Below are 20,327 nucleotides of genomic sequence, written 5' to 3'. Positions count from 1 at the left end.
GTTGTCTTTTTGTTGTTGAGTTGTAAGAGTTGTTTTTCTTTTTTTTTTGTTGTTGTTGTTGTTGTTGTTTTTTGACAAGGTTTCACTCTGTTGCCCAGGCTGGAGTGCAGTGGCATAAACTCAGCTCACTGCAATCTCCACCTCCCAAGCTGAAGTGATTCTCCTGTCTCAGCCTCCCAAGTGGCTGGGACTACAGGTGCATGCTTATAAGTGCCTGGCTTATTTTTTGTATTTTTAGTAGAGACGGGATTTCACCATGCTGCCCAGGCTGGTCTGGAACTCCTGAGCTCAGGTAATCCACCTCCCAAAGTGCTGGGATTACAGGCATAAGCCACTGCACCCAGCCAAGAGTTTTTTATATACTCTGGATACTAGACCCTTATCAGATATATGACTTGGAAATATTTTCTCCCAATCTGTGGGTTGTCTTCTCACTTTCTTGATAGTCCTTTGATGCACAAAGTTTTAAATTTTGATCAACTCAATTGTATCTGTTTTTTCCTTTAGTGTTTTATGCTTCTGATATCCTATTTTGCATGTGGATATCCAGCACTATTTGTTGATAGATTAGCCTTTCTCCATTGAGTAGTCTTTTCTTTTTTTTTTTTTTTTTTTTTTTTTTTGAGACAGAGTCTCGCTCTATCGCCCAGGCTGGAGTGCAGTGGCACGATCTCTGCTCACTGCAAACTCTGCCTCCCGGGTTCACGCTATTCTCCTGGCTCAGCCTCCCCAGTAGCTGGGACTACAGGTGCCCACCACCACACCCGGCTAATTTTTTGTGTTTTTAGTAGAGATGGGGTTTCACCATTTTAGCCAGGATGGTCTCAATCTCCTGACCTCATGATCCGCCCGCCTCGGCCTCCCAAAGTGCTGGGATTACAGGCAAGAGCCACTGCGCCCGGCCAAATAGTCTTAATACTCTTGTGGAAAGTCAGTTGACCACAGATGTGTAAGTTTATTTCTGGACTCTCAATTCTGTTCTGTACATATATATGTCTATTCTCTACCAGTATCGTATATTGTTTTGATTATTTAGCTTTTTGAATGCTCTACTTTTAGTAATCCAAATGTGCTTCTGACTTTTAGTACATTTTAGAATATCATGATCATTATTTCATATTCTCCTTTTTTTGATGCAAGTACTTCTGTGTGGATTATTTGCATAATTAGCACACTTGTCATTTAAGGTAATTAAGAAGTGTTTGTTTTATTGCCTTACTGTGCTGTGGTTAGATTTTCCAGGCTCTTATTTTCTGAGTTGTTTTTTAGTTTTAGAAAGCCTTGTTTGCACTATTTCTTCTGGACCCAGACTCATTCACTACTGAGGCCCACTCCCTTGATGTCAAAGAATACTGGCTGCTGTTTTTAGTTCATCCTCACAGAAACTCGGGCTACACCCATCTGCTTCAGCTCATTGCTGATACTTCCTGCCAGTTGTGGACTGAAATTCTGATGCAGAAAGCCTGCTAAGAAAACCTCTTCCTTGAACTGGAGCTTTCCAGAGGTCAAGAGTGGCACTGGCCTTATGATCTATGATATGCTTTGTTGTAAATTACAATCCCTGAGATGTCATACTGATGAGGAGACACATGGGAAAGAACCTGTCTTTTAAACCTCTTTCATGGTGCCAGAACAAGCATTTATAAGCACTGTTTCCATATGTACCGTACCCTCGTCTTTATTGTTTTTGTTTTTGTTTTTTGAGACGGAATCTTTCTCTGTCGCCCATGCTGGAGTGCAGTGGTGCGATCTTGGCTCACTGCAAGCTCCGCCTCCCGGGTTCACGCCATTCTCTTGCCTCAGCCTCCCGAGTAGCTGGGACTACAGGCGCCTGCCAACACGCCCGGCTAATTTTTTGTATTTTTAGTAGAGACAGGGTTTCACCGTGTTAGCCAGGATGGTCTCAATCTCCTGACCTCGTGATCCGCCCGCCTCGGCCTCCCAAAGTGCTGGGATTACAGGCTTGAGCCACCGCGCCCGGCCCCGTACCCTCGTCTTTAGAAAGGAAGAGCCATCAGAAATTATGGGCCTTGTTCAGGGTATCCAGTGATGTCAGAGTGCTGCTAGGAACAGAATTCATCCCCCACTCCCATGGATTCCTTTGTTGTTATCATTACCAAACGCTCCTTCCCTATTGGTCAACAGAAAATATATCTCAGTATTTTCTCCAAGGGAGGTTTTGAGTTTCTTATTCCCTTTTGGGGAAACAAGATGATTTTCCTCTTCCCCAGTTGGATTCTATACCCATTTCATTAAAGTCCTTGGTAGATTTAATTTTTTTTTTTTTTTTTTTTTGAGATGGAGTCTTGCTCTGTCACTAAGGCTGGAGTGCAGTGGCTCGATCTCAGCTCAATGCAACCTCCACCTCCTGGGTTCAAAAGATTCTTGTACCTCAGCCTCCCAAATAGCTGGGATTATAGGCATGCACTACACACCTGGCTAATTTTTGTATTTTTGGTAGAGACGAGGTTTTGCCACGTTGGCCAGGCTGTTCTTGAACTCCTGACCTCAGGTGATCCACCCACCTCGGCCTACCTAAGTGCTGGGATTACAGGTGTGAGCCAGTGCACCGGGCCTGATTTAATGTTTTATAACAAAACTCTCTAGTCTTTGTGCCTACTGAAAATTGTTATGAACTAAATGAATTTAAATTTGCACAAGGTAGAATTTTGTTTCAGTGATGAAAGTAGATGGTTTCAGGTTGATTTTATTAACCCACTTTTTTCTGGTTTTTTTTTTTTTTTTTTTGGAGACAGTCTCACTCCTCTGTCACCCAGGCTGGAGTGCAGTGGCACACTCACGGCTCACTGCCGCCTCAACCTCGTGTGCTCAAGCGATCCTCCCACCTCACCCTCCTGAGTAGCTTGGACTACAGGTGAGTGCCACCATGCCCAGGTAATTTTTTTGTATTTTTTGTAGAGACAGAGTTTTGCCATGTTGTCCAGACTGGTCTCAAACTCCAGGTTCAAGCAATCCACTGGCCTTGGCCTCCCAAAGTGCTGGGATTAAAGGCGTGAGTGACCACACCTGGCCATTAACCCACATTTAAGATCCCAATTTCCAGCTCTCCATTCCCCATTCCCCCAGCCCCTGGAAACCACCATTCTACTCTCTGACTGTATAGTATGAATTTGACTACTCGAGGTGTGGCATATAAGTGGGATCATACAGTATTTGTTTTTTGTGACTGGCTAATTTTACTTAGCATAATGTCCTCAGGGTTTATGTTGTAGCACATGTCAGAATATCCTTCCTTTTTATTTATATTTTTTTTATTCGAGACATGGTGTCGCTCTGTCACCCAGGCTGGAGTGCAGTGGCACAATCTTAGCTCATTGCAACCTCTGCCTCAGCTATCCTTCCGCCTCAGCCTCCCAAGGAGCTAGGACCACAGGTGTGCACCACCATGTCTGGCTTTTTTTTTTTTTTTTTTTTGAGATGGAGTCTCGCTCCGTCACCGAGGCTGGAGTGCAATGGCGCGATTTTGGCTCACTGCAACCTCTGCCTCCCGGGTTCAAGCAATTCTTCTGCCTCAGCCTCCCAAGTAGCTGGGATTACAGGAGTGTGCCACCACACCCGGCTAATTTTTTATATTTTTGGTAGAGACGGGGTTTCATAATGTTGGCCAGGCTGGTCTCAAACTCCTCACCTAGTGATCTGCCTGCCTCAGCCCCCCAAAGTGCTGGGATTACAGGCGTGAGCCACTGTGCCCAGCCCACGTCCGGCTATTTTTTTGTATTTTTAGTAGAGATGGGGTCTCGCCATGTTGCCCAGGCTGGTCCCAAACTCCTGAGCTCAAGCAGTCTGGTCACCTCTGCATCCCAAAGTGCTGGGATCATAGGCTTGAGCCACCGCACTCAGCCTTTCTGTCCTTTTTTTTTTTTTTTCTTTTTGAGACAGAGTCTGACTCTGTCGCCCAGGATGGAGTGCAGTGGCACGATCTCGGCTCACTGCAAGCTCCGCCTCCCAGGGAGGTTCAAGCGATTCTCATGCCTCAGCCTCCCGAGTAGCAGGGACTACAGGTGCCCACCACCACACCTGGCTAATTTTTTTTGTATTTTTAGTAGGGACGGGGTTTCACCGTGGTAGCTAGGATAATCTCCATCTCCTGACCTCATGATCCGCCCGCCTCGGCCTCTCAAAGTGCCGGGATTACAGACATGAGCCACTGTGCCTGGCCCTTTCCTTCCTTTTAAAGCTAATAATATTTCATTGTATACCACCTTTTGTTTATCCATTCACCCACTGATGGACACTTGGGTTGTTTCTACCTTTTGGCTATTGTGAATTATGTTGCTGTGAATATGGGTAGACAAATACCTCTTTGAGACCCTGTTTTCAGTTCCTTTGGGTATATAGCAGAAGTAGAATGGCTGGATCATATGGTAATTTGAATTTTAATTTTTTTAGAAACCACCATACCATTTTCCAGTGGTGGTACTATTTTACATTGCTACCAACAGTGCATAAAGTTTCCAGTTTCTCCACATCCTCACCAACTCTTATGTTTTGATAATAGCCATCCTAATGGGTGTGTAGAAGTGCAATGAATATATATTTTAAAGAACCTTGAGTCATAACCCAACTCATATCATATTTTGTGTACAGATCTTTTAAATAATTATAACATACTTGATGTGCATTCAGTAAAGTTTTATTGAATCCTGGCTACATTCCAGGATTCAAATATGAAATAGGCACAGTCCCTGCCCTCATAAATAACATAGATAAGGAGCCCCTATGAAACAACTTATAGCCATTGTAGCCCTGTCTAAAGGATCAGGACCATAAGCTCTAGCAACATATCTGAGAGAAGGGGATGGGAGAGAAAACGTCCACAGCTTTGGTGTGTTCTGAACTCTTTAGGAATTTTGAATGGGCAAATCTGCTCAGTTTTCTCCCCTAACAAATAGGGTGTTCTGTATGAAACTTGGCTACAGTGGTTATTGACTAAGTTGTTGAGAAAGAGATATATATTAGCTTTCCCTATGTAAATTTAAAAACATGCACAAAAGTAAAGAAAGTAATATAATGAATCACCAAATACCTGTCACCCAGTTTGTGGAATCATCAACACATACCCAGTCTTCTTTCACACCTACCCCCACTCATTCCCTCTTACCACTAGATTATTTTGAAACAAAGTCAGTATATTATTCAAGTTTTCATTTTCTACTTGTTCTTGATGCTGTTTCCCTTAGATACTGGGGTGTGTGCTCTAATTTTGACTTCTTTTAGCAGTCTTATTGTATACAGTATTCTTTCTCTGAGAGAGAGTTTTGTTTTGTTTTGTATTGATAGAATCACAGTGTTTTCCAGCCTCAAACTCTCTTTTGTCTCTCCCATTTCGGAGTCCCATGAACCTGCCACACATTTTCACTTTACCCAAGTCAAAGTGACTGGGACCTCCACTCACCAGCTCTCTTAGTTCATCTCTGTAATGTATGAAGTTAGGGACTTTAGTAGTCTTCTTAATTATTCTACATACAGTGTCTAGCCTGGTACATAGTAGGTACTTAATAAATAGTTGTTGATGCCAAGGCAGATGGATCACAAAGTCAGGAGTTCAAGACTAGCCTGGCCAAGATGGTGAAACCCCGTCTCTACTAAAAATACAAAAATTAGGCCGGGCGAGGTGGCTCACACCTGTAATCCCAGCACTTTGGGAGGCTGAGGTGGGTGGATCACGAGGTCAAGAGATCGAGACCATCCCGGCTCACACAGTGAAACCCCGTCTCTACTAAAAAATACAAAAAATTAGCTGGGCGTGGTGGCGGGTGCCTGTGGTCCCAGCTGCTTGGGCTAAGGCAGGAGAATGGCGTGAACCCGGGGGGCAGAGCTTGCAGTGAGCCGAGATTGCGCCACTGCACTCCAGCCTGGACAACAGAGCGAGACTCTATCTCAAAAAAAAAAAAAAAAAAAATTAGCCAGGCGTGGTGGTAGGCCCCTGTAATCCCAGCTACTTGGGAGGCTGAGGCAGAGAATTGCTTGAACTTGGGAGGCGGAGGTTGCAGTGAGCCGAGATCACACTATTGCACTCCAGCCTGGGTGAGAGAGTGAGACTCTGTCTGAAAAAAAAAAAAAAAAGTTGTTGATGACTGAATGGATGAACTCCATTTGGCTTTCCACTCATCTGAACCTCAGAATCAGCAGTTGTTTTGAAACAATACACTTGGTTCTCTCTAGATAGGTAGGTAGGTAGGTAGGTAGGTAGGTAGGTAGGTAAGTAGGTAGGTAGGTAGGTAGATAGATACAGATACAGATGCAGATATAGATATAGATATTTTTTTGAGACACGGTCTTGCTCTGTCACCCAGGCTGGAGTGCAGTGGTGTGACTTCGGCTCACTGCAACCTCCACCTCCAGGGTTCAAGCGGTTTTTGTGCCTCAGCCTCTGGAGTAGCTGGGTCTACAGGCGCATACCACCATGCTCGGCTAATTTTTGTATTTTTTGTAGAGACAGGGTTTCGCTGTGTTGCCCAGGCTGGTCTCAAACTCCTGGCCTCAAGTGATCTGCCCAACTTGGCCTCCCAAAGTGCTGAGATTACAAGTTTAAGCCACCACACCCAGCCAGTTCTCTATAACTTAAATGAGGAGAAAATTACCTCGGCCTTGAGAAACGGCTTTTATCCTGGACCTCTTTTGTCTAGCTGAAAAATCTAAATTTTTCTGGCTCCCCCTGCTGGTCGCTCCTGGGCAGTTGCGTACAAGTGCCCTGATAGGATCGGAGCCAGAGCCAAGTTTGGGAAGGGAAAACAAAGCATTGTTGGTAGAGTGCCCTGACCAGTCCAGGCAGGTTTGAGGAGGAGGAAAGCAGCTTGTTGAAAACAGTTCTGGGAAGTGCAGCTTTCTGTGTAAAGGGCAAGGAAGGTGGCCCACTGCCAGCCAAAATCAGGAGAGCAGGGATCGGGGCTACAGCTTCCTGGTCTGCAGCACTGTAGACCATGAGAATCGTGACCACACGAGCCCATAAGTGAGCTGGTCATTATGTGAGGATCAGACCTTATCTTGAGAATGGAGATGGGCTCCTTTTCTAAGACAAAGCAGCCTGGGGTCAGACATAGTCACCATGCAGGCATAGTACCTAAAGTGTTTGTTTTATTTTGGTAAGAATGGTGGTGAATGTAAATGGGAGCATCCCCAGAGTTCACAGTCCTAAGTTGGCTGGCTACATGACCCTACTATCTCCCAGTTCTTAAGACCATTAATAACTGTGGGCCGGGCGTGGTGGCTCACGCCTATAATCCCAGCACTTTGGGAGGCCGAGGCGGGCGGATCAGGAGGTCAGGAGATCGAGACCATCCTGGCTAACACAGTGAAACCCCGTCTCGAGACCATCCTGGCTAACACAGTGAAACCCCGTCTCTACTAAAAATACAAAAAATTAGCCAGGCGAGGTGGCGGGCGCCTGTAGTCCCAGCTACTCGGGAGTTTGAGGCAGGAGAATGGTGTGAACCTGGGAGGCGGAGCTTGCAGTGAGCCGAGATCGCGCCACTGCACTCCAGCCTGGGAGACAGCGAGACTCTGTCTCAAAAAAAAAAAAAAAAAAAAACAACAACTCTGTGGAGCTCTGGGTGGAGCTTCTGCCAGGGCCTTCTTCCTCCACCCTCTGTAAAAACAATAAATTCCCCACACCTCTCATACCAGTCAGAATGGCTATTACTAAGAAGTCAAAAAGTAACAGATGCTGGTGAGGTTGTAGAGAAAAAAGAACAGTTTTACACTGTTGGTGGGAGTGTAAATTAGTTCAACCATTGTGGAAGACAGTGTGGCGATTCCTCAAAGACCTAGAAGCAGAAATACCATTTGCCCCAGCAATGCCATTACTGAGTATATACCCAACAGAATGGAAATCATTCTGTTATAAAGATACATGTATGCATGTATCTTTCATTTCATTGCAGCACTATTCACGGTAGCAAAGACATGGAACCAATCTAAATTCCCATCAATGATAGACTTGATAAAGAAATTGTGGTACATATACACCATGGAATACTATGCAGTCATAAAAAGGAATGAGATCATGTCCTTTGCAGGGACATTGATGGAGCTGGAAGCCATTATCCTCAGCAAATTAATGCAAGAACAGAAAAACAAACACTGCATGTTCTCACTTATAAGTGGCAACTGAATGATGAGAACACATGGACACATGGCGGGGAACAACACACACTGGGGCCTGTTGGACGGTGTGGCAGGGGAGGAAGGAGAGCATCAGGAAGAACAGCTAATGGATGCTGGGCTTAATACCTACGTGATGGGATAATCTGTGCAGCAAAACACCATGGCACACGTTTTTCTATGTAATCCTGCATATGTACCCCTGAACTTAAAAGTTGGGAAAAAAAAAAAGAAATTCCTTACACCTACCTACCCTCTAGATCACATTTCTCAGTTGTTTATATTTACTTGTCTTTTCCACAAAACTTCCCAGAAAGGGGACTGTGGCCAAATGAATCTCTCCAGACTCCAGCCAGCTGAGGGCATCAGGAAGAGGGTTAATGATGTCAAGACACTAAGGGCAGATCCCCTCCTCTTCTCTCCAATCCCAAGCCCCAAGCACCAGCATAATTCCACTTAAAGTTGAACATGGAAAATGGGCATTTGTTTTACTTCAGGACAAAGGGGTGAGCAAGTGACTTTCCCCAATACACAAGGAAGAGAAATTAATCCAGAAGAACCCCGGGGCATGAATATTACCATTAGACTTAGGTAAGTATAGCTGTGAAATGGTCATGATAAAGAAATGTTTGGGGTAGGCACAGAGGCTCATACCTGTAATCCCAGCATTATGGGAGGTCAAGGCAGGAGGAATGCTTGAGCCCAGGAGCTCAAGACCAGCCTAGGCAACATAGTGAGACCTCATTTATACAAAAGTTTTTTTTTAATTAGTCAAATATGGTGGCACATGCCTATAGTCCCAGCAACTTGGGAGGCTGAGGTGGGAAGATCACTTGAGCCTGGGAGGTGGAGATGGCAGTGAGCCATGATCACACCACTACACTCCAGCCTGGGCAACAGGGCAAGACCCTGTCTCAAAAAAAAAAAAAAAGTCCAATGCCCACTCATGATAAAACTCTCAGTAAACTTCGTCAGCTTGATAAAGAATACCTACAAAACCTACAGCTAACATACTTAATAGTGAGAAACCAGAAGCTTTCTCACTAAGATCAGGAACAAGGCAACGGTGTGCCGTCTCATCACTTCTTTTTAACATCGTACTGGAAGTCCTAGCTAATGTAATAAGACAAGAAAAGGAAGTAGAACGTATACAGATTGGGGAGGAGGAAATCAAGCTGTCTTTTTCACAGACGACGTGACCATCTCTGTAGAAAATCTGAAAGATGAATGATGAAGCCTTGGGAGATGTTGGGACAGGAAAGAAAAAAGGAAAGGGAAGTGGGGAGGGGAAGGGGAAGGAAGGGAAAGGAAAGATCTGAAAGAATTGATAGAAAAACTCCTGGAACTAATAAGTGATTACATCAACATTGCAGGTTATAAGGTCAATATACAAAACTCAGTTGTTTTCCTATATACCAGCAATGAATTAGTGGAATTTGAAATAACACATTTATATTACCACCCCCCAAAATTTGTATAAACCTAACAAAATACGTACAAGATCTGTATGAAAAAAAACTACAAAACTCTGATGAACAAAATCAAAAAAGTACTAAATGGAGATATATTCCATGGTACATGGATAGGAAGACTCAATATTGTCAAGATGTCCATTCTTCCCAACTTGATCTATAGATCAAAGCAATCCCAATCAAAATCCCAGAAGTTATTTTGTGGATATCAACAAATTGATTCTAAAGTTTATACAGAGAGGCAGAAGTCCCAGAATAGCTAACATAATATTGAAGGAGAAGAATAAAGTTAGAAGACTGACACTACCTGACTTTGGGACTTATAAAGCTACAGGAATGAAGGCAATGTGATATTTGTGAAAGGATAGACAAATAGATCAATGGAACAGAATGGAGAGGCCAGAAACAGACCCACATAAATATAGTGGAAGGAATAAATATAGTGGAAGGAAGCAAAGGCAATACAATGGAGCAAAGATAATTTTTTCAACAAATGGTGCTGGAACAACTGGACATCCACATGCAAAAAATTAATCTAGACACACACCTTACACTCCACAAAAATTAACTCAAAATGGATCATAGACCTAAATGTAAAACACAAGCTAAATATAAACTCTGAGAGGATAACAGAAGAAAACTTTGGATATGGTTATTACTTTTTTGGTACAACACTCAAAGGCATGATCCATGAAATAAATAACTGACAATCTAGACTTCATTAAAATTAAGAATTTCTCTTCTGTGAAAGACCATGTCACAAGAATGAGAAGATGATGGCCCGGCACAGTGGCTCACGCCTGTAATCCCAGCACTTTGGGAGGCCAAGGTGGGCGGATCACGAGGTCAGGAGATCGAGACCATCCTGGCTAACACGGTGAAACCCTGTCTCTACTAAAAAAATATATAAAAATTAGCCGGGTGTGGTGGTGGGCGCCTGTAGTCCCAGCTACTTGGGAGGCTGAGGCAGGAGAATGGCGTGAACCCGGGAGGCGGAGCTTGCAGTGAGCCAAGATCATGCCACTGCACTCCAGCCTGGGTGACAGAGTGAGACTCCATCTCAAAAAAAAAAAAAAAAAAAAAAAGATGAGCATGAGCATAGACTGGAGAAAATATTTGCAAAAGACACATCTGATAAAGGACTGTTATCCAAAATATGCATAAGAACTCTTAAAACTCAACAATAGGCTGGGCATAGTGGCTCACACCTGTAATCCCAGCACTTTGGGAGGCTGAGGTGGGCAGATCACAAGGTCAAGACATAGAGACCATCCTGGCCAACATGGTGAAACCCCATCTCTACTAAAAATACAAAAATTAGGCTGGGCGCGGTGGCTCACGCTTGTAATCCCAGCACTTTGGGAGGCTGAGGCAGGCGGATCACGAGGTCAGGAGATCGAGACCACGGTGAAACCCCATCTCTACTAAAAATACAAAAAATTAGACGGGCGTGGTGGTGGGCGCCTGTAGTCCCAGCTACTCGGAGAGGCTGAGGCAGGAGAATGGCGTGAACCCCGGGAGGCGGAGCTTGCAGTGAGCCGAGACTGCGCCACTGCACTACAGCCTGGGCGACAGAGCAAGACTCTGTCTCAAAAAAAATACAAAAATACAAAAATTAGCTGAGCGTGGTGGTGCACGCCTTTAGTCCCAGCTACTCGGGAGGCTGAGACGGGAGAATCACTTGAACCCAGGAGGCAGAGGTTGCAGTGAGCCGAGATCACACCACCGCACTCCAGCCTGGCAACAGAGTGAGACTCCGTCTCTAAATAAATAAATAAATAAATAAATAAATAAATAAATAAATAAACCATAAAATAAAACAATGCATTTTAAAAATGGACCAAAGACCTTAACAGACACCTCACCAAAGAAGATATACAGATGGCATATAAGCATATGAAAAGATGCCGCACATCATATGTTATCAGAGAAATGCAAATTTAAACAATGATTAGATACTACTACACATCTATCAGAATGGCCAAAATCCAGACAACAAATGCTGACAAGGATGTGGAGCAACAGGAATTTTCGTTCATTGCTGGTAGGAATGCAAAATTGATGGTACAGCCACTTTGGAGAACAGTTTGGCATTTTCTTACAAAACTAAACATACTCTTACCATGTGATTCAGCAATCACAGTCCTTGGTATTTTCACAAACGAGTTGAAAACTTAAGTCCACACAACAACCTCCACACACAGGTTTACAGCAGCTTCATTCATAATTGCCAAAACTTGGAAGCAATCAAGATGTCCTTCAATAGGTAAATAAATGAATATACTGTGGTACATCCAAACAATGAAATATTATTCGCTGCCAAAAGGAAATGAACTTTCAGGCTGCTTGTGGTGGCCCACGCCTATAATCCCAATACTCTGGGAAGCTGAGGTGGGAGGATCGCTTGAGCCCCCAGGAGTTTGAGACCAGCCTGGGCAACATAGTGAGACCTCATCTCTACCAAAAAAAAAAAAGGCCGGGCATAGTGGCTCATGCCTGTAATCCCAGCATTTTGGAGGCCAAGGCGGGTGGATCATGAGGTCAGGAGATCGAGACAATCCTGGCTAACACAGTGAAACCCCATCTACTGAAAATACAAAAAAAAAAAAAAAAAATTAGCTGGGCATGGTGGCGGGCACCTGTAGTCCCAGCTACTCGGGGGGCTGAGGCAGGAGAATGGCCTGAACCCAGGAGGCAGAGCTTTCAGTGAGCCTAGATCATGCCACTGCACTCCAGCCTGGGCAACAGAGCAAGACTCTGTCTTAAAAAAAAAAAAATACAAAAATTAGCCAGGTGTGGTTGTGTGCCTGTGGTTCCAGCTGCTTAGGAGGTGGAGACGGGAGGATCAGTTGAGCCTGGGAGGTTAAGGCTGCAGTGAGGCAGTGAGCTTTGAAGGGAACCTTGAGGTGGATTTTTTTTTTTTTTTTTTGAGATGGAGTCTTGCTCTGCTGCCCAGGCTGGAGTCCAGTTGTGTGATCTTGGCTAACTACAACCTCCACCTCCTGGGTTCAAGTGATTCTCCTGCCTCAGACTACTGAGTAGCTGGGATTACAGGTGCGCACTATCATGCCCAGCTAGGTTTGTTTTTTGTTTTTTTGTTTTTTTGTTTTTTTTAGTAGAGACGGGGTTTCACCATGTTGGCCAGGCTGGTCTCGACTCCTGACCTGAAGTGATCCACCGGCCTCAGCCTCCTAAAGTGCTGGGATTATGGCGTGAGCCACTGTACCCAGCTGAGATGGACATTTTTAAATGAATTTTTTTTTTTTTTTTTTTTGAGACGGAGTCTTTCTCTGTCCCCCAGGCTGGAGTGCAGTGGCGCGATCTCGGCTCACCGCAACCTCCACCTCCTGGGTTCACGCCATTCTCCTGCCTCAGCCTCCCGAGTAGCTAGGACTACAGGTGCCCGCCAACACGCCCGGCTAATTTTTTGTATTTTTAGTAGAGATGGGGTTTCACCGTGTTAGCCAGGATGGTCTCGATCTCCTGACCTCGGGATCCGCCCGCCTCGGCCTCCCAAAATGCTGGGATTACAGGCTTGAGCCACCGCGCCCGGCTTGAATATTTTTATGTGTAAACATTTTAAATGAATCTTAAATACCAGATGGAGACTGTTCTAATTCCTGAAAGCAGCTGAGTCTAGGCAGCCATCATTAAGCTACCCGCTGGAAAAGAGGAACTTGACATGGTGTTACTGAGGATGGCTAGTGAAAATCACTAAAAATGCTTACATTTATGTAGGATGAGACACCCCAATAAACCTGTTGCAACTGCATTTCCTTCCAGTCTTTTTTCTATGCATCTTTTTATTTGATTGATTGATTGAGACGGGGTCTCCCTCTGTTACCCAGGCTGGAATGCAGTGGCACAATCTCGGCTCACTGCAACCTCCACCTCCCAGGCTCCTGAGTAGCTGGGACTACAGGTGCACACCACCATGCCAGGCTAATTTTTGTATTTTTGTAGAGATGGGGTTTTGCCCCATGTTGCCCAGGCTGGTCTCGAACTCCTGGACTCAAGTGATCCGCCCACCTTGGCCTCCCAAAGTGCTGGGATTACAGGTGTGAGCCACCGCACCTGGCCTTTCATGCATCTTTTTAAACATTGTTCAGGTCTTACCACCTAGGCAATTTTGTTCTTTTAAAACCTGCTGTTTTCTCATAACCACTTTTTATTTATTTATTGAGGCAAGATCTCACTCTGTCACCCAGGCTGTAGTGTAGTGGCATGATCACAGCTCACTGCAGCTTTAACCTCCTGGGCTCAAGCAATCCTCCCACCTCAGCCTTCCAAGTAGCTAGGACTACAGGTGCATGCCACCACACCTGGCTAATTTTTTGTTTATTTTTTGTAGAGATGAGGTCTCACTATGTTGCCCAGGCTGAGCCTCATTTCTTACCTATGAAGTGGAGATGACTCTACCGTTCATGGTCATGAGGATTAGAGATATGCTCAATAAATGGTAGTTGTTAATATTATAATGAGTAGGTAAAGATTGCTATCTAAAAAGCTGGCTGCAGTATTCCTCTTAGGAAAGTGTCTTTTTTCAGGAAATACCTTGACAATCTGTTTGGACATGAAGGGTGAATCCCTGTTCCTCCTTATCCCCACTCAACATAGTTGATAATTAAAAAAGAAAGATCGTAACTGGGCACAGTGGCCCACACCTGTAATCCCAGCACTTTGGGAGGCCAAGGTGAGCAGATCACTTGAGCTCAGGAGTTCAAGACCAGCCTAGGCAACATGGCGAAACCCTGTCTCTACCAAAAATGAAAGAAATTAGAAATTAGCCAGGTGTGACAGTGCACACCTGTGGTTGTCCCAGCTATTTGGGGGGCTGAGGCAGGAGGATCACTTGAACCCAGGACGTTGAGGCTGCAGTGACTTGAGATCACACCATGCAACTCCAGCCTGGGTAACAGAGTGAGACCCTGTCTCAAAAAAAAACAACAAAAAAAAACCTAAGTACCCCAAAAAATGCAGTGAGAATTGTGTGTCTCTGGGGAGGCGATGGGGATAAGCCCAGGATGAAGGAATTGAGGGGGCCAAGGAAGTAGGGCAGGTGGCTGGGGAGATTGAGAATGACCAGCCACCTGAGGGCAGCTGAGGGTACTGAGGAACAGCCTCACCAGGGAGATGTTCCCTGTGGCAGGTATGAAGGGACTGGACTGTCAGTGCGTCTTATGTGCTGGCTATGACTTAGCCTCTGTTGTCCCCAAATCAGGGTGAACATCAGAGCACCTACTGATTTTGAAAAAAAATGAAGGAAAAGCCCTAGGTTCCATGTCTGGGCTGATGCCAGTGGAGAGAGGGACCATTTAAAAAAAATTTTTTTTTAGAAACAGGGACTTGGTATGTTGCCCAGGCTGGACTGGGCTTAAGCCATCCTCCTGCCTTAGCCTCCTGAGTAGGTGGGACTACAGTCATGTGCCACTGCACCTGGCTTGAGAAGGGAACTTTTTTTTTTTTTGAGATGGAGTCTCACTCTGTCGCCCAGGATGGAGTGCAATGGCACGATCCCAGCTCACTGTAACCTCTGCCTCCCAGGTTCAAGTGATTCCCCTGCCTCAGTCTCCCAAGTAGCTGGGATTACAGGCGTGTGCCACCACACCTGGCTAATTTGTATTTTTAGTAGAGATGGGGTTTCACCATGTTTGGAGATGTTGGAGGAGATGCCTCCCACCTTTTATGGAATGGGCCAAAGCCATTCTAACTTCAGTATTAATGAGAAGGATGATCCCATACAGCAGGAAGTGTGGAGGGCAGATGCTCAGGCTGACATTAAACAGTCTGAGGAAATGTGAAACGGGCAGGGAATATGGCTTTCATAGGCATGGCCTATTTGGGGTTCTCAGGTGCCTTTTGTTTGTTTACACAGTTGAAAGCATTTTAAAATATTCTCAAGACCTGGAGTGGGGTGAGCCCTGGAAAGGGGCCCCATGTAATGGGGATGTCCACCTCTCCTGAGTTCCCACCCAGTGATCTGGCTTGGCCTTTCCTCCTGAGCTCTGGCCCTGGGCTTGCAAGAGGGTTGTGAGGTATGGGGCTGTGTTACTGGGAAAGGCAGCCTCGAGTGAGGGCAGGTAACATCATTTTATCCTGGTTCATCCTGGTGTCCAGCCTCAGTATGCTTCCCACCAAACTGGCCTCCATGTTAGAACATGGTCTGTCCTGCCCCTGGGGCTCTTCACAGTCCGATGGCTGGCCAGCATTTTCCAGCAGCTTCTACACAGTCTGAAAGGGCCCTCTGTCTCCCTTGGTGACATGAAGAGGTTTGTCACTTCAAATGTCAGCTGTTATTTGGACTTGAAGGGCAAGTTTGCCCATGTCCGCCTGTGAGCACCCTGCCCCCCCTCCCTACATGTCGCAGTCCTAGTACTCCAGGGTCCTACTCTAATGCCACCTGGCCAGCATCTTAGACCAGGACGGCATCTCATTTTTCTCCACAGCACCAGAGCATGTATTTTCCGTCACTTCCCATGCCTCATTCTCTCTTATGTTATAGACACTTCTTTCTGTGTATGTCCCATGTCCTGTGCTACTTTACTGTATGCTAAAGCTCCTTGAGGACAGGAATTAAGTGTCTCTTAGCACACTCAGAATATCTGTTGAATGAATTAGTGGCTGCCAAGTGCCAGGAACTATTATTCTAGGCAGTGGGAATACAGAGATGAATTATCTTTGCCTGATCCCCATTAGCAAAGAAATCTGGTCTCATATGGGGAGATAGATCCCTAAAAAGATGATGCAATAGTGGAAATATGTGCAGAACAGGGAGGTGGCACAAAGTATCACATCCATCATGATGGAGTCCTCGGCTCCCTGGTCAGACAGTTCCGAATTCAAGTCCTGGCTCTGCCACTTCACAGCTATGTGACATTGGCAGTTGCTTCTCTGGGACTCCATGAGAATAAAATAGTACCTACCGCACAGGGTTGTTGATGTATGTAAGACCCCTGTCATGGTTCTTGGCACATGGTAGTGATGTAATACACATAAGCTGTCTTGTGGAGGGGGCAGGAAAAGCTTTGTAGGCAAGGGGCAATCTGAACTGAGCTTCTGAAAAAGAGTTCCTTAGACAAGAGATAAGTATTTTAGAGGCAGAGGAAACTTCACAAATAAGCAATAGTTTATCATCATCCAAAGAAAAGCTTTGAAAAATGAAACACAAGCCCCACAGCTCATGGAGTTTGTGCTGCTTAACATGGACTCCAAAACATTCAGCAGCTTCAGGGGACAGATTTTGACTTGGAAGGAGGGAGGGAGATGTTAATAATCTCGAAGTCCCTCTTCATTGCTGCCACAGGCTCTGACCTCTGCCTAGTATGGACTGGCCATGGGGTAGGGTGCCAGATTTTGGAGGGCAGAAGACTTCCCTGAAGGAAAAATAAGTTATTTTTTTGGTATGCCCATTCACAGCAATACAAAGAAGTTTTATTTCAGGGGCTTCTACCTCTGCACTGCCCTCTCCTTAAAGGAAACTTGTTTTGTTAGGATGGATTAGTCTCTTAAATATTTGGTATTTCCTTTCACAGCAGTTTAGCAAGAGATACAAATCCAGACATTAATCATTCTGCCCTCCTCCTACCTTCCCCCAGTGAAAATCATTTCACACCATCTACCAGTCGCCCTCCACTCTTGGAGAGGTGCAGAGTAGGGTAGGCAGAGACTGAGAGGTAGGGTTTGTAAGGAGTAGAATTCTGGAGACACTGCTGCCAGGTGCTCAGCAGCCAGGCACATAAATTATGTAAACTGGAGGGAATCCCGCCAGCCTTCCTCCTCCAATGGACAGGAGGAATTTGTGAGACACTAGTGATACTTCTGGGTAAGTTTTAGGTACCTTTAGAGTGAGTGCTGATCATTGTCACTCAAGGTAGGAGAGGGCATGGCTGTGAAATTTCCTTCAAGAGGCACTCGTGAGCCAGGCACCATGGCTCACGCCTGTAATCCCAGCACTTTGGGAGGCCAAGGCGGGCGGATCACTTGAGGCCAGGAGTTTGAGACCAGCCTGACCAATATGGTGAAACCCTGTCTCTACAAAAAATACAAAAAAATAATTAGCCAGGTGTGGTGGCGTGTGCCTGTAATCCCAGCTACTTGGGAGGCTGAGGCAGAAGAACCTGGGAGGTGGAGGTGAGCCGAGATAGCACCACTACAGCCTAGGTGACAGAGTGAGACTCTGTCTAAAAAAAAAAAACAAAAAACAAAAAACCAGAAACTATCACTGGGAGCTTAGGAGTAAAGCCTGAGGACAAGGCAGACCTGAGTTTGAATCTTGACGCTTCCACTTACTATGTGACCCAGGGGAGTTCCTCCATCCCTCTGAGCCTGTTTCCTCATCTGCAAGAGGGGGTTGATAATAGAATAATGAAACCAACCTTGTAGGTTATGCAGAGGATTAGCTCATGATGATGGTTTCTTTTGGTCTTTTTTTTTTTTTTTTTTTTTTTTGAGATGGAGTCTCGCTCTTTCACCCAGGCTGGAGTGCAGTGGCGCGATCTCGGCTCACTGCAGGCTCCGCCCCCCGGGGTTCACGCCATTCTCCTGCCTCAGCCTCCCGCATAGCTGGGACTACAGGCGCCTGCCACTTCGCCCGGCTAATTTTTTGTATTTTTAGTAGAGACGGGGTTTCACCGTGTTAGCCAGGATGGTCTCGATCTCCTAACCTCGTGATCCGCCCGCCTCGGCCTCCCAAAGTGCTGGGATTACAGGCGTGAGCCACCGCGCCCGGCTCTTTTGGTCTTCACAAAAGACCTGATCAGGAAACAGGCTCAGAGATTTAGGGATTTCTCCAAGGTTGGCAGAGAGCAGATGATGGAGCTGAACAGCCAAAGCTCAGGTGGTTCTTTTTTTTTTTTCTTTTTTTTAGAGTTAGGGCCTCACTCTATTACCCAGGCTTGAACGCAGTGGCGTGATCATAGCTCACTGTGACCTTGAACACTTGGGCTCAAGCGATCCTCTTGCGTCAGCCTCCTGAGTAGCTAGGACTACAAGCGGGCACCACCAGGTGCAGCTGTTCTTCATTTTTTGTAGAGATAAAGAGTCTTACTATGTGGCCCAGGCTGGTCTCAAACCCCTGGCCTCAAGTGATCCTCCCGCCTTGGCCTCGCAAAGCTCAGGCTGCCAAGGGAGCAGTGCTTTGGAAGACGCAACAGCCTGCTTGCTCTGTTGTTCCCCTCCTGCCATGTGACAGATGCTCCTTTCTAATACCTGTGGTCCCTACCTGTCCATGGACATGCTCACAGGTCTCCAGGGAGCAGAACTAAAATGAGTTCAGGAACTCGGGCTGGCCCAGTCAAGTCCTTGGTTCAAGGCCAGGTTCTCTAACACTCGGTGGGTATGACCAGATTCTGTGGTGGTCACAAAGCTACGTGTCCACAGGGCCTCCACATTCTAGGGTCACCCTTTCCTTTGATACTCACATGTAATGGCCTAAGCCTCTATTCCACACAGTCTACAAAGCCCAGCAGCTTACCAAGGATTTTGTGTAAATGGCTTAGAATTGTTCTTTAAAAAATTCAGCTGAGAGTCTTTGCCTTTACACCAGAACAATGTAATTCTAGGCAGGGTGCAGTGGCTCACGCCTGTAATCCCAGCACTTTGGGAGGCCCAGGCAGGCAAATCACCTGAGGTCAGGAGTTCGAGACCAGCCTGGCCAATGTGGTGAAACCCCGTCTCTACTAAAAATACAAAAATTAGCCAGGCGTTGTGGCGCATGCCTTTAATCCAGTTACTCCAGTTACTCAGGAGGCTGAGGCAGGAGAATTGCTTGGACCTGGGAGGCAGAGGTTGCAGTGAGCCGAGATCACACCACTGCACTCCAGCCTGGGCAACAAGAGCAAAACTCCGTCTCAAAAAAACAAAAAAAACAAAAAACAATGTAATTCTGATACCAATGTGGGTCTAAAAATTTTTGTGCTGTTTGTTCCCCTAGGTCTGTTTTTCTCTCCTTTACCATTGTTTGTTTTCTTCTTGCTTGGAAGTTAAATGCTGTCTCTATCCTTTTAGGGGTTTCCCTCTTCCCTGAGATTTCTCAAGATGCCCAGGGTGCCTTAAGTCTGCCTGTCCCCTCTTGTTCCTCATTCTTATTCCCATTAATTTTCCATAGTGCTTACTTCTTGCCTCCTGTTTGTTGTTCTTTCCCTCTTCATACATTCACCATTAACGGCGCACCAACCTTTTACTTAACATCAGGTAGATAACATGGTGGGGGAGACAGGTTGCTGAGCTTCTTAGAGCCCCTTGGCCATGAGGAGTCCCTGCCCACATCCCTCCTCAGGTGCTAGCTGGGTAGGCCATGTCAGAAACCCTCTAAAAGTCTTCCCTCCCAGAGCCCCAACCCCGCTTCACACCTCCCTGGTCCACCCTACTCACCCTCCTGCTGTCACTGTCCCCTCACCTTGCCCAGTTTTTCTCCTTGTATTTCTCATTATCTGAACTCATATTTAAGTTGTCTGTCTCTCCCATTAAGCCTCACAGTGGTGTCTTGTTCACCACCATATCCCAAGAGCATGAAACCATGTCTGGCACACAAGCAGTAAAGACAAGCAGTGGATATTTGTTGAACACATGGGTGAATTCTGGCATTCTAAGTCTTCAGTGGGACCATCTACCTGTCAATCCCAGTAGAACTGGTGTAACGAAGTGGAAAAGGGGTCTCCTGGGATCCCACTCCCACCCCAGGTGCTGGGGTATGGACTGCCCACCTCTGGGTCCCAAAGACCCCCACAGCTG

At 45.8% G+C, this 20,327-nt stretch overlaps 1 long non-coding RNA gene across 2 annotated transcripts in view; it reads left to right on the top strand.

The window, feature by feature from the left end:
- LOC129468615 (uncharacterized) overlaps positions 1-20,327 on the top strand; it is a 53,915-nt gene that overhangs the window by 20,100 nt on the left and 13,488 nt on the right. The window contains exon 4 of one of the 2 annotated variants that reach the window (XR_010117163.1): positions 2,757-2,875. This is a non-coding gene — a long non-coding RNA (uncharacterized lncRNA). Of the gene's footprint in view, positions 1-1,269; positions 2,281-2,756; positions 2,876-20,327 lie in introns of those variants that run through there. The other variant, XR_010117164.1, reaches the window with a different exon arrangement.

This window comes from Symphalangus syndactylus, chromosome 18, assembly GCF_028878055.3.
Source record: "Symphalangus syndactylus isolate Jambi chromosome 18, NHGRI_mSymSyn1-v2.1_pri, whole genome shotgun sequence".
NCBI classification, from domain to species: Eukaryota; Metazoa; Chordata; class Mammalia; order Primates; family Hylobatidae; genus Symphalangus; species Symphalangus syndactylus.
This window is presented reverse-complemented; position numbering and strand designations above follow the sequence as displayed.